Source organism: Galleria mellonella, unplaced genomic scaffold (assembly GCF_026898425.1).
Source record: "Galleria mellonella isolate WM207_F2 unplaced genomic scaffold, CSIRO_AGI_GalMel_v1 utg99, whole genome shotgun sequence".
In the NCBI taxonomy this organism is placed as follows: domain Eukaryota; kingdom Metazoa; phylum Arthropoda; class Insecta; order Lepidoptera; family Pyralidae; genus Galleria; species Galleria mellonella.
The window spans coordinates 1,446,046-1,459,867 of NW_026442184.1; the positions used below are offsets into that span (position 1 = coordinate 1,446,046).

The window sequence follows — 13,822 nt, forward strand, 5'->3', positions numbered from 1 at the left end:
CGAGATCAACAATGCAATGCAACGAGCATTTCTCCTTGCACGATATCATTGCGCTTGCATCGGGCGTAAGGCGAATTATACTCAAACGACCACTCTAGATTGTGACATAATATCAGTGTTGCCAGATGTCCAATTTGTTTCTTAAACAGTAAAAAAATGTTTACAAAATTTTAGAGATATAAAAAATTTAGAAAATTTTTTGACAGTTACGGTATTTGCGAACTATACATCAATATACAGTATAAACATATCAAAAACATTAATGAAAGGAGCAAAACAGAGAGTAAGAGGAGTTGTTAAATATAGAAAGGGGGTTTCGTCCTTCGTTTTGTTACGTGGTAAAATGTAGTGAAAATAGTCGCATAATAATTTTATGATTAGGTAAAAGTAAAGCTGCAATCGAATGCACATCGATTTAAAGAAAAATATTTGACTATTGGATAAAAATAAAAAATCATATCTGGCAACCTTAAGGTATCATGGGCGAAACAGTATATTCTGTTATGTCCATGGTACTGCTCATGTTTATAGGCGACGGTTACCACTTTCTATCAGGTGGGCCGTCAGCTTGTTTGCCATTCTAAGTTGTATAAAAAAAAAACCAAACTGTAACCCACAATAAACACAATAAATCTAAAGTCACTGGCTGCCCTTAGCATTGTGAACTCATATACGCCATTCGGCAACAATAGTCTATAATAACTTTCTTTGTGTTCCAACGTGAACAACGTACGCACATTTTAATCACGCATTGTTGCTTGATGCTGTGTAAATATTTTGACGATTCGATTCGATATTCAAATGCCGTTATGGCGCGCGGGCGGCGCTAGTGGGAATGTTGGCATAATACTAGTTTTATAGTTTTACGCGCCATTTTATAGAACAATGGCGTCCATTCTGAAATGTCATATGTCTAAATTAATCTTTTAACCTAATATTTTAATTTGATTATTTCGTGAAATTACTTTTTAATGGATTAACATATAGTGAAATTATAATAGACTTAAATTTATTAGAAAAATAGTTTATATTGGTCCTTACAATAAAGATCGCTTTGATATATAATTAAAATTTTAATTTTAGAGAGAAATGGTGTCTCAGTATCGACCCTAATGGTCTCTTGATAAATACAGTAATTACCTGTATAGTTATTACTGTATTTGTTACTAAAAAATAGATTAAAAAATTAAATATTTTACGAAGACGTATTCAACGATCTCCGTGGCGCTGTGATAAGCGAGTGGCGTTGAGTAAAAGTGGCTCCAGATTTGATTCTCGATAGAGCGAATATATGAAATGAATTTTTCTAAACTGGCTAGGGTTTTTTTTAATGGGTGATAATGGAATGGTGATAACCCAACCCGCGCTAACGGTATACACCGGTGGGGCATCAGTGAAGGATGATAGGTGAGGATGAAGCAGGTCAGTTAGCTCGTCGTGACGAATTCAATAAGAATTGCTCACGATAGTTTCCAGAGGGAACCACGTGGAGGTCGACCTAATAGGGCAAATTGCTAACAATGGGGCTGTCAAACTCCATTGCTAACAATCCCTTTCCCCCCACTAGCTATGGTGTAAATGTTTTGAGTTCTGCTTCCAAGTTTTCGCTGTCTGGTATATCATACCACAGCGTATCTTAGTTTGAAGAGCAAGCGATTAATATGATTATGCAGCACTTATATATATAGTAAATTTAAATTAAATGCTGTTTTGTCCTTGAAGGCGTAATTTAAAATCTGATGTTTCTTTTTTTATCTTAACACGTTTCTAGAAGCGGTTATCTACTTCTAAAATGCACACAAACTAAGTTACAGGCAAAAGGCAGTAATTAGAAGAAAAAATGTCTATAAAAACCTGTCTACCACATACTAGGAATTTTTATTTTTTTAATATGTTCAATAAAGAATAAATATATAAATACTATTAAAAATAGTTTATTCAGCTGTTGAATACGTGCTCATGGGGAGAGTACACGGTCAGAATACCATGACTACGCACACGAACGAAAGCTTTATGGTAACACCGACTAATTTGAAATGATGGTTTCGTAGTTACTCGACTGCTTCAGAAAAAGTAATGTTTTTCAATTGTATGTTCGCAGATAAACAGCATGACACATTTAAATATTTATAACAGGGAACTATATAGAATAATCGCCGTGTAGATCCCAGCCTTTCAAACAAGCTGACGGTACACCTAATGGAAAGTGGTAACCGTCGCCTATAGTGTCTATAGGCAGTACCATGGACATAACAGTATACTGTTTTACCCATGACACCCCCCATGCGTTGCCATTCCTTAAGGACTCAGGTGTTTTTCCTCTGTACCCTGTAAATTCACTGCCATATCCCACCCTTCAAAACGAAATACAGTCATACAAACACAACTGTTTCACGGTAAACACGAATGGGACAGAGGTGCCTGAGCAAGCGACTTTTGTACAAAGTCTCCCTCTGGTTGCATATATGTATACATAATGTAACCATATTATTATGTACTTTAAGTATATATAAATGTATACTTTGTTGGTTGACCTTAAATAAAATGAAATGTAATTTTTAACCATCTTCTATCGAATTTATCATGGGGAGTGCTCTGAGGAATTGTTCGGATTGATACCTGCTGTTGATTTTCACCATCGTACAACCCGCCATAAACTAAAATTTCATCCCAACCATCTGGACGAGTGGCGGTCCTCCACTGTGCGTTTTTCAAGGCACTTTCTTTCACGCACAACCACCCTTTGGAATCAACTTCCAGCAGCAGTATTGCCGAACCGATACGACAAAAAAAGCATATTCCTTTTTAAAAGGCCGGCAACACACCTGCAATGCCGTTAGTGTAGTGGGTGATCATGGACGGCGGTAGTCACTTACCATCAGGTGAGTCGCATGCTCGTTTGCCCCCTGTGTTGTAAAAAAAACACAAATGATATCGTTTTATTATAGTTCTGATTTATATATATTACATATCATAAGTACCACATATATATACGTAGGTAATACAATTTATTGGCCAATGCATTACAATGGTATGTTTCCAATAATGTTTTACAACAACGAGAAGGGTTATCGATAAGGCAAGTGTTGTTATATGTTTTGTAATAATCGATGTTCACACTGAAGGTAGTCATTACGACCGTCCATTACTCCAGGCAGATCTAGGAGAGTTGAATCAATTATACGCTGTTATTCGTGACTTTTCCTTAATGAGTTCTGCGTGTAGATAGATATCTGATTTGGAGCTTTAATTATTTAACTATAAAGTAAAAAAAAACAAGAGCTATCAAAACTATCGCCATATCCAGATAGACTTCATTCAATAGCAATAGGTGACTTTGTTTCAACTGGTCTAGTATTTAAAAGAACTGGAAAAACGTACATATAAAAAACATGTTTTTTTAAAAGGTTTCATTTATTACTAATCACACCACAAAATTAAAAAAAATAAGTAAGCTGAAGTGGCGATGGGCTGGTCACATAGCTCAAAAAACCAACAACCGATGGGGAAGAAAGGTTCTTGAGTGGCAATGTAGGACGACCTCCCCCCCCCCCCCTATCACACTAGATGGAGTGACGACCTCAAGTGTATTGCAGGAAATCAGTGAATACACGTGGTTCCGTGGACCGTTCCTTTAGACAGTCTATAGGTAAAACCTATGTTATGTGCTGAGTACGTAAACGAACCCATGTCTCCGACATATGGCACCTCGAGAGTATATCATCTGGATTTTGGTGGGTACACCCCTGCCTAACGGAGGGATTCCCACAGTACCCATTCACCTCCTATAAGGTATATGGCTCTGCATAAAGCATTTTCCAGTCGTTAAAAAAAAAGGTGAAACCTATGTTCAGCAGTGGACAGGTAACGGCTTATATGACATTACAATGTACATTTTAAATTAAAATACATTTATACCTCTTTCAAAATACCAAGTATTGCCCCTTCTTCTCATATCAGAATACCGTAAGAGAAAAATAAGGCCAATATATAGTTACATACATATGTATCAGAATAAGACGAAGTACAATTCGAAATAAACTGTATACTGAAGTCGCAAGTTGGCAAAGATTCCTAAAATAATTCAAACTGAACGATCTTACATTCCCCCGTTTAGTCCTTTCAACCCCTTAACTCCAAATCCTTGTCACCCTTATCTCTGAATATAAAGTTATAATAAAAAAGGGGAACAAATAGCACGACACTAGCAAAACACGTACGGCCCACTGACGTGAAAGGCTATACGGTACAGTCATAAAATGCCCTCAAAAATCCTCAACTGGGACGGGATAAATGTGTCATATCTTATTATATTTTACGATTGTCCTTACAGAGACATTAGATAAAAGGGTATTTTAAACCACTTTTCTAACGGCGATACGATTTCGACACGATTATTAGAATCCACTAGCTGTCGCCTTTTGTGTTAGTAACAGATTTTTAACACAACGTATATAAATATAAAACATATCATCATGTCAGCCTTTAACTGTTCACTGCTGAACATAAGCCCCTTCGGAGTTTTGCCAGTAGTTGCCACGCTTGGCAGACGGATTGGCACCCGCAGTTAGACTTTTGAGATGTTTTAACAGGGACGCTGCTTCCCATCCCTCGCCGTCCTTTAGTCGTCTCATACAACACCCACGAGAAAGGAAGGGGTGGCCTATTCTATGCCGGGACCACACGGCTAATGAAAATATATATAATATAAAAAAATCCTTTATGGAATAAGTCCGCCATTGTATATTAAATCTTTCAATATATATTCAGTATGAATTGTGCACAATAAAGATTTTACAATACAATACTTTTATTCCATCACAGATTATTTCATTACAAGATTAATGACATAACATAAACTATCATTTTCTTTTAAAATGAAATGAAATATTAATACCTTTATGATATTATGATTATTAAAGTACTATGTTGACATAATATGTAGTTGACGGGCAACCTCTTTCTTTCCTATGGGTGTCATAAGAAGCGACCAAGGGAATTTTATCTTAAATAGATTAACTGCAGCTTCTCTTTTTTCTTTCATCTTTAGTTTACCCTCTCTTATCTTTCTATATTTGTAGACAACATATTTATTGAATATTGAATTCATTATTAAAAATCAAAATTAATAATTATTCTAAATTTAATTTTTGTTTTTATAACATAGTGGGCAAACGAGCACGCGGCTCGCCTTAATGGTAAGTGACTACCGCCGCCCATGAGCGCCCAAAACACCAGAGCTATTACAGATGTGCTGCCGGCCTTTTAAAAAGGAATATACTCTTTTCTTGAAGTTTAGACAGATACTCTTTTGTTTCCACCAAAAGATTACAATAGTAAACTTACTTAGATCACAAATACAAACAATTACAAGAAAATACTACACTGAGAAAACATTGGGTGACCTTATCGCTAAGAGCGATCTCTTCCAGGCAACCTTTTAGGTTACGATATCGTATCAGTTTTAAAAGAGATTTGTTGATATCTCTTCGGTCGTTGAGTATAAATGTCATTATGTTAAGTCGCGTCCCAAATCCCAAAAGATTCAATTTGCGAAGGCGAGTTTCGGTAGAGAATAAAACGTTTTACTACTGCTCAACATTTCAGGTCGAAGCAATAAAGAAACTAGACTGGGTCTGGGATCATCCACGGCCGGCTTACCTCACTGAATAGAGTGCGTACGAACAATACGTGCTCTTTTAATACGTTTCTGTACTTTTATGTATTACTCTGTACATAACATTTATGCTATATGATCCCGGCATAGAATAGGTAACCCCCTTCCCTTACTGTGGGTGTTGTAAGAGAATTTAATGGTCGAAGAATCGAGAGCAGGGTGCCTCTTGAATAAATATTTATTAGTAAGTACTCGTAATATGGTAAATATCAAGTACATAAAATAATATTAAGACCACATATTTCACCACAATTAGGAATACAAAATTTAAAATACTTAAATTATTTATCTTTATAATTTTGTTTAAATATAAAAAATGATTAGAAGACTGTCATCATTGTGTAATCTTTTATTTGATATTTATATGTATATATATATATATATATATATATATATATATATATATATATATATATATATATATACATATAATATATATATATATATATATATATATATATATATATATATATATATATATATATACATATATTATATATATATATATATATATATATATATATATATATATATATATATATATATATATATATATATATATATATATATATATATATATATATATATATATATATATATAGATAGATATAGTATCAGAGAGCCTTGTGTCTGAGTCTCTAGTGTCTAGTGTCTAGTGCCTGAGTGTCTAGTATCAAGTGTCTAGTGTCCAGTGTCTACTACACTAGACACTAGACACTCAGGCACTAGACACTAGACACTAGAGAATCAGACACTAGACACTCAGACACTCAGAGACTAGACACTCAGACACTTAGAGACTAGACACTCAGACACTAGACATTAGACACTTGACACTGGGACACTTGACACTCGGACACTTGACACTCAGACACTAGACACTCGGACACTAGACTCTCAGACACTAAACACTCGGACACTTGACACTCGGACACTTTACACTAGACACTCGGATACTTGACACTCGGACACTTGACACTCGGACACTTGACACTCGGACACTTTACACTAGATACTCAGACACTAGACACTCAGACACTTAGAGACTAGACACTCAGACACTAGACACTAGACACTTGACACTCGGATACTAGACACTAGACACTCGGATACTTGACACTCGGACACTTGACACTCGGACACTAGACATTCGGACACTAGACACTCGGACACTAGACACTCGGACACTAGACACTAGACACTAGACACTCGGATACTTGACACTCGGACACTTGACACTCGGACACTAGGTACTCAGACACTAGACACTAGACACTCGGTCACTAGACACTAGACACTAGACACTAGACAATCAGACACTTGACACTCGGACACTAGACACTCGGACACTAGACACTTAGACACTAGACACTCGGATACTTGACACTCGGACACTTGACACTCGGACACTAGACACTCGGACACTAGACACTCAGACACTAGACACTCAGACACTTAGAGACTAGACACGCAGGGACTAGACACTCAGACACTAGACATTAGACAGTTGACACTCGGACACTTGACACTCGGACACTTACACTCGGACGCTAGACACTCGAACACTAGACACTCAGACACTAAACACTAGACACTCGGACACTAGACACTAGACACTAGACAATCAGACACTTGACACTCGGACACTAGACACTCGTACACTAGACACTCGGACACTAGACACTCGGATACTAGACATTAGACACTCGGATACTTGACACTAGGACACTTGACAATCGGACACTAGACACTCGGACACTTGACACTAGATACTAGACACTAGACACTAGCCACTAGACACTCTGACACTAGACACTAGACACTAGACACTCGGATACTTGACACTCGGACACTTGACACTCGGACACTTGACACTCGGACTCTAGACACTCGGACACTAGACACTCGGACACTAGACACTCGGACACTAGACACTCGGACACTTGACACTCGGACACTTGACCCTCGGACACTAGACACTCGGACACTAGACACTCGGACATTTGACACTAGATACTAGACACTAGACACTCAGACACTAGACACTCAGACACTCGGTCACTAGACACTCGGACACTAGACACTCGGATACTTGACACTCGGACACTTGACACTCGGACACTTGACACTAGGACACTTGACACTCGGTCACTAGACACTAGACACTCGGACACTTGACACTCGGACACTAGACACTCGGACACTAGACACTCAGACACTAGACACTCAGACACTTAGAGACTAGACACGCAGGGACTAGACACTCAGACACTCGAACACTAGACAGTTGACACTCGGACACTTGACACTCGGACACTTACACTCGGACGCTAGACACTCGAACACTAGACACTCAGACACTAAACACTAGACACTCGGACACTAGACACTAGACACTAGACACGAATCAGACACTTGACACTCGGACACTAGACACTCGTACACTAGACACTCGGACACTAGACACTCGGATACTAGACATTAGACACTCGGATACTTGACACTAGGACACTTGACAATCGGACACTAGACACTCGGACACTTGACACTAGATACTAGACACTAGACACTAGCCACTAGACACTCTGACACTAGACACTAGACACTAGACACTCGGATACTTGACACTCGGACACTTGACACTCGGACACTTGACACTCGGACTCTAGACACTCGGACACTAGACACTCGGACACTAGACACTCGGACACTAGACACTCGGACACTTGACACTCGGACACTTGACCCTCGGACACTAGACACTCAGACACTAGACACTCGGACATTTGACACTAGATACTAGACACTAGACACTCAGACACTAGACACTCAGACACTCGGTCACTAGACACTCGGACACTAGACACTCGGATACTTGACACTCGGACACTTGACACTCGGACACTTGACACTAGGACACTTGACACTCGGTCACTAGACACTAGACACTCGGATACTTGACACTCGGACACTTGACACTCGGACACTAGACACTAGACACTCGGATACTTGACACTCGGACACTTGACACTCGGACACTTAACACTAGGACACTTGACACTCGGTCACTAGACACTAGACACTCGGATACTTGACACTCGGACACTTGACACTCGGACACTAGACACTAGACACTCGGATACTTGACACTCGGACACTTGACACTCGGACACTAGACACTCGGACTCTAGACACTCGGAAACTAGACACTCGGACACTAGACACTCGGACACTAGACACTCGGACACTAGATACTCGGACACTAGACACTCGGACACTAGACACTCGGACACTTGACACTCGGACACTTGACCCTCGGACACTAGACACTCGGACACTAGACACTCGGACATTTGACACTAGATACTAGACACTAGACACTAGACACTCAGACACTAGACACTCAGACACTTAGAGACTAGACACTAGACACTCGGATACTTGACACTCGGACACTTGACACTCGGACACTATACACTAGACACTCGGACACTAGATACTAGACACTAGATACTAGACACTAGCCACTAGACACTCGAACACTAGACACTAGACACTCGGACACTAGACGCTCGGACACTAGACACACTGACACTAGACTATCTGATTCTTGACACTCGGACACTTGACACTCGGACACTTGACACTCGGACACTAGACACTCGGACACTAGACACTCGGATACTTGACACTCGGACACTTGACACTCGGACACTAGACACTCGGACACTAGACACTAGACACTCGGACACTTGACACTCGGACACTTGACACTCGAACACTAGACACTAGACACTCGGATACTTGACACTCGGACACTTAACACTCGGACACTAGTCACTAGACACTAGACACTCGGATACTTGACACTCGGACACTTGACACTCGGACACTAGACACTCGGACACTAGACACTCGGACACTAGACACTCGGACACTAGACACTCGGACACTAGACACTCGGATACTAGACACTCGGACACTAGACACTCGGATACTAGACACTCGGACAATAGACACTCGGACACTAGACACTAGACGCTCGGACACTGGACACTCAGACACTAGACACTAGACACTAGACACTAGACACTCGGACACTAGACACTAGACACTCGGACACTTGACACTTGGATACAAGACACTTGACACTCGGACACTAAACACTAAACACTTGACACTCGGACACTTGACACTCGGACGCTAGACACTAGACACTTGACACTCAGACACTCAGACACTAGACACTCGGACACTTGACACTCAGACACCTGACACTCGGACACTAGACACTCGAACACTAGACACTCAGACACTAGACACTAGACACTCGGATACTAGACACTAGACACTGGACACTCAGACACTCGGACACTAGACACTCAGACACTAGACACTCAGACACTAGACACTCAGACACTAGACACTCGGACACTAGACACTCAGACACTAGACACTTAGACACTTGACACTCAGACACTTGACACTCGGACACTAGACACTCAAACATTCAGACACTAGACATTTAATATATAAATAATTTAATATATATATTATTTATATATTAAATGTATATATATTACACACACTTACACAAAACTCTCTGATACTAGACACACTGACACTAGACTCTCTGGGGCCAAATAGCCCCATTACTAGCAATACACCAATAATTTACCAGAGGGAGACTTTGTACAAAAGTCGATTGCTTGGGTACCTCTGTCCCATTCGTGTTTCAACCGTGAAGCAGTTGTGTTTGCATGGCTGTGTTTCGGTTTGAAGGGTGGGATATGGCGTGAATTTACTGGGTACAGAGGAATAACACCTGAGTCCTCAGGAATGGCAACGCATGGGGGTATCATGGGCGAAACAGAATACTCTGTTATGTCCATGGTACTGCTCATGTCTATAGGCGACGGTTACCACTTTCCATCAGGTGGGCCGTCAGCTTGTTTGCCATTCTAAGTTATATAAAAAAAAAAAAAAAAAAAAAACACCCTGCCAGGTCGATCTCCACGCATTGCTCCCCCTCGAAACCATCGTGGCTAATTCTAGTTGAATTCGTCAAGATAGGCTAACTGACCTGCTTTCAACCTCATCAGTCATCTATCACTGGTGCTCCACCAGTGTATACTGATAGCGCAGACGGGTAACCGTACCATTATCACCCATAAAAAAAAACAAATTTCATTGTTTGATTGAGCCATTAAGGGACCTATTACAAAATCATGTCGCCTAAATTTGGCTAAGGTGCATTGATTTGCACGGCTTTGGAAATTAGAAAGAAATGAGTTATATAACAAAGAGAAATAAAAAAATATAAAAAAATTGTTTTTAAGACTAGACGTCTATCTATATAATTCAGGAATCAAAATGTATATCAAAGCCTTAATTATTTAGAATCAGAGATCCAAAATCTTTGATTTTGCGTTGTTTTATGCAAAAAATGTGAAAGGCCTCTTAAGGCGCAAACAAACTCAATCATTTTTATATTTATTAATTTTTTTACAACAGGGGCAAACGAGCTGGCGACTTACCTGATGGTAAGTGACTACCGCGGCCCACGATCACCCACAACACCAAAGGCATTGCAGGCGTGCTGTCGGCCTTTTAAAATCTTTGGTTTGCTGGAAGAGAACTCTTTTAGAGTTAAGTTCGCCTTTGTATATTTGCTTAGCTCTGACATATTTTTTATGTATAATATTATTAGTATGTACAAAAAGTATAAATAAATAAACAAAAAAGGATTTTATATAGACATTAAAAGGAATAGAGCAACTAAAAACAAATTATGTGTGCGACTTTTAATGAAATTCCGTCGGCATCTCGTAGTTTGTCGACGGCACACATGCGCCCCCTCACGTCCTATAGCTCAAGCTGTGCGTACTGTTTCACCCTGCTAATTAGGCAAATACAGATAACGAATCGGCCGCGACGTGATCGCTGCCGACTTCCAATCAAATCGAGGCGGTAATACGTCTTATGATGTCACGTAATCTGGGGTCTAGGGAGACTTTGTACAAAAGTCGCTTGCTTAGGACAGCCTATTCGTGTTTTAACCGTGAAACAGTTATGTTTGCATGGCTGTATTTCGGTTTGAAGGGTGGGATATGCCGTGAATTTACAGGGTACAGAGGAATAACACCTGAGTCCTCAGGAATGACAACGCATGGGGGGTATCATGGGCGAAACAGTATACTTTGTTATATCCATGGTACTGCTCATGTCTATAGGCGACGGTTATCAGTTTCCATCAGGTGGGCCGTCAGCTTGTTTGGCATTCTAAGTTGCAGAAAAAAAAAGAAACCAACTTCAATTGTAGTAAATCTATCTCTATTTTGATTTTAAAATTAAATTACTTAATAGAATTTGATAAAATTTCTATAAAACCAATCTGTATTATAACTTTTTTTATTTTTATTTATTTATTCCTCTGTACCCTGTAAATTCACTGCCATATCCCACCCTTAAAACCGAAACACAGCCATGCAAACACAACAGCTTCACGGTAGAAACACGAATGGGACAGAGGTATCCAAGCAATCGACTTATGTACAAAGTCTCCCTCTGGTATTATAACTAACGGTAACAAACATAAAAATAAAATGACAACCGAATTGAGATTCTCTTTTTGAAGTCTATTAAAAAAATTAGTAAGTCAATAATAATAATAATGAATTAATATAAATACAATAAAAGTGTTGCGAAAATTAGTAATTTAACGGAATTCAGTGTCCGTTAACCATAGATAAAGACAAAAACAGAGGAGCGACGTGTTGATACGTCGTTAGCGGCTACATAATGCCTACTAATGTTTTTGCCAAATACTTTTCTTCCGGATAGTCTAGGGTTGTCAACATTAATACATTTGCTGAAAATGCGTTACGTTAAGTTCCGAATATAATTTTAAATATTTTTTTACTTTATTTTTGTGCATCGTACGTAATTGGTAAATCTGTAAAAGTGTATAATAAGTCAAATTATAGATAAAAATAAAATAAATGTATGATTAGGTAATATGTACATAGTTATCAAATAATATTTTTATGAAATATTATTCTACTACCTGTATCCCGCGACGTGACGCGTATACCATATTCATTCGGTCCGTTTAATCGTTTTTACCTGAAACACTAACAAACATCCTACCTCACAAACTTTTCATTTATAAAAATAGTTGAATCAGTCAGTGATATAAATTTTTGTATTGTAACAATTGCTGTACAAAGACTGATAATACTGTCACCATACATCCAAATTCCACGTTGTCTCAATAATATACGAGTGCATGTAAAAGCAATTTTTGCTGTTATTAAATGTAATAACGGCAAAAATTAATATAAATGTTTTTCAAGTTTATACTTATATAGAAATAGAATAGTTAGACATTTTGAATCTTACTCTAATAGTGTGTGTATATATATATATATATATATATATATATATATATATATATATATATATATATATATATATATATATATATATATATATATATATATATATATATATATATATATATATATATATATATATATATATATATATGAATGTATCTATGTATGTGTATGTATGTATTTTGCATATATAAAAACCGATCATTGTCATCACGCAAATGTGAAAACGATTCATGGCTTAACATAGATATAAATTTGATTATGTATTGACTGTAATTCAGCTGTACGTTTTCCAAAAAATAAAAAAATAAATAAATAGATTAAAACGTCACTGCCATAGCTACTATTACAAAAGGCTTCCAACAGACTATATCGAAATCAGTGTATTTAAGAGAATTAGTTTATTATAAGATAACCAGACATTGTATACAAACTTTGTACAAAAGTCGTTTGCTTGGGTACCTCTGTCCCATTCGTGTTTCAACCGTGAAGCAGTTGTGTTTGCATGGCTGTGTTTCGGTTTGAAGGGTGGGATATGGCGTGAATTTACAGGGTACATAGGAATAACACCTGAGTCCTCAGGAATGGCAACGCATGGGGTGTATCATGGGTGAAACAGTATACTCTGTTATGTCCATGGTACTGCTCATGTCTATAGGCGACGGTTACCACTTTCCATCAGGTGGGCCGTCAGCTTGTTTACCATTCTAAGTAATTTAAATAGAGAATAAACCCTCACCTTTATTTT

At 38.4% G+C, this 13,822-nt stretch overlaps 1 long non-coding RNA gene across 1 annotated transcript in view; it reads right to left on the reverse strand.

Moving 5' to 3' along the window:
- The window catches only part of LOC128202471 (uncharacterized), a 338,352-nt gene extending 327,476 nt beyond the window's left edge, over window positions 1–10,876 (reverse strand). The window contains exon 1 of the long non-coding RNA XR_008253800.1: window positions 10,503–10,876. This is a non-coding gene — a long non-coding RNA (uncharacterized LOC128202471). The remainder of the gene's footprint in view (window positions 1–10,502) is intronic.
- Between the last annotated feature and the right edge of the window lie 2,946 nt (window positions 10,877–13,822).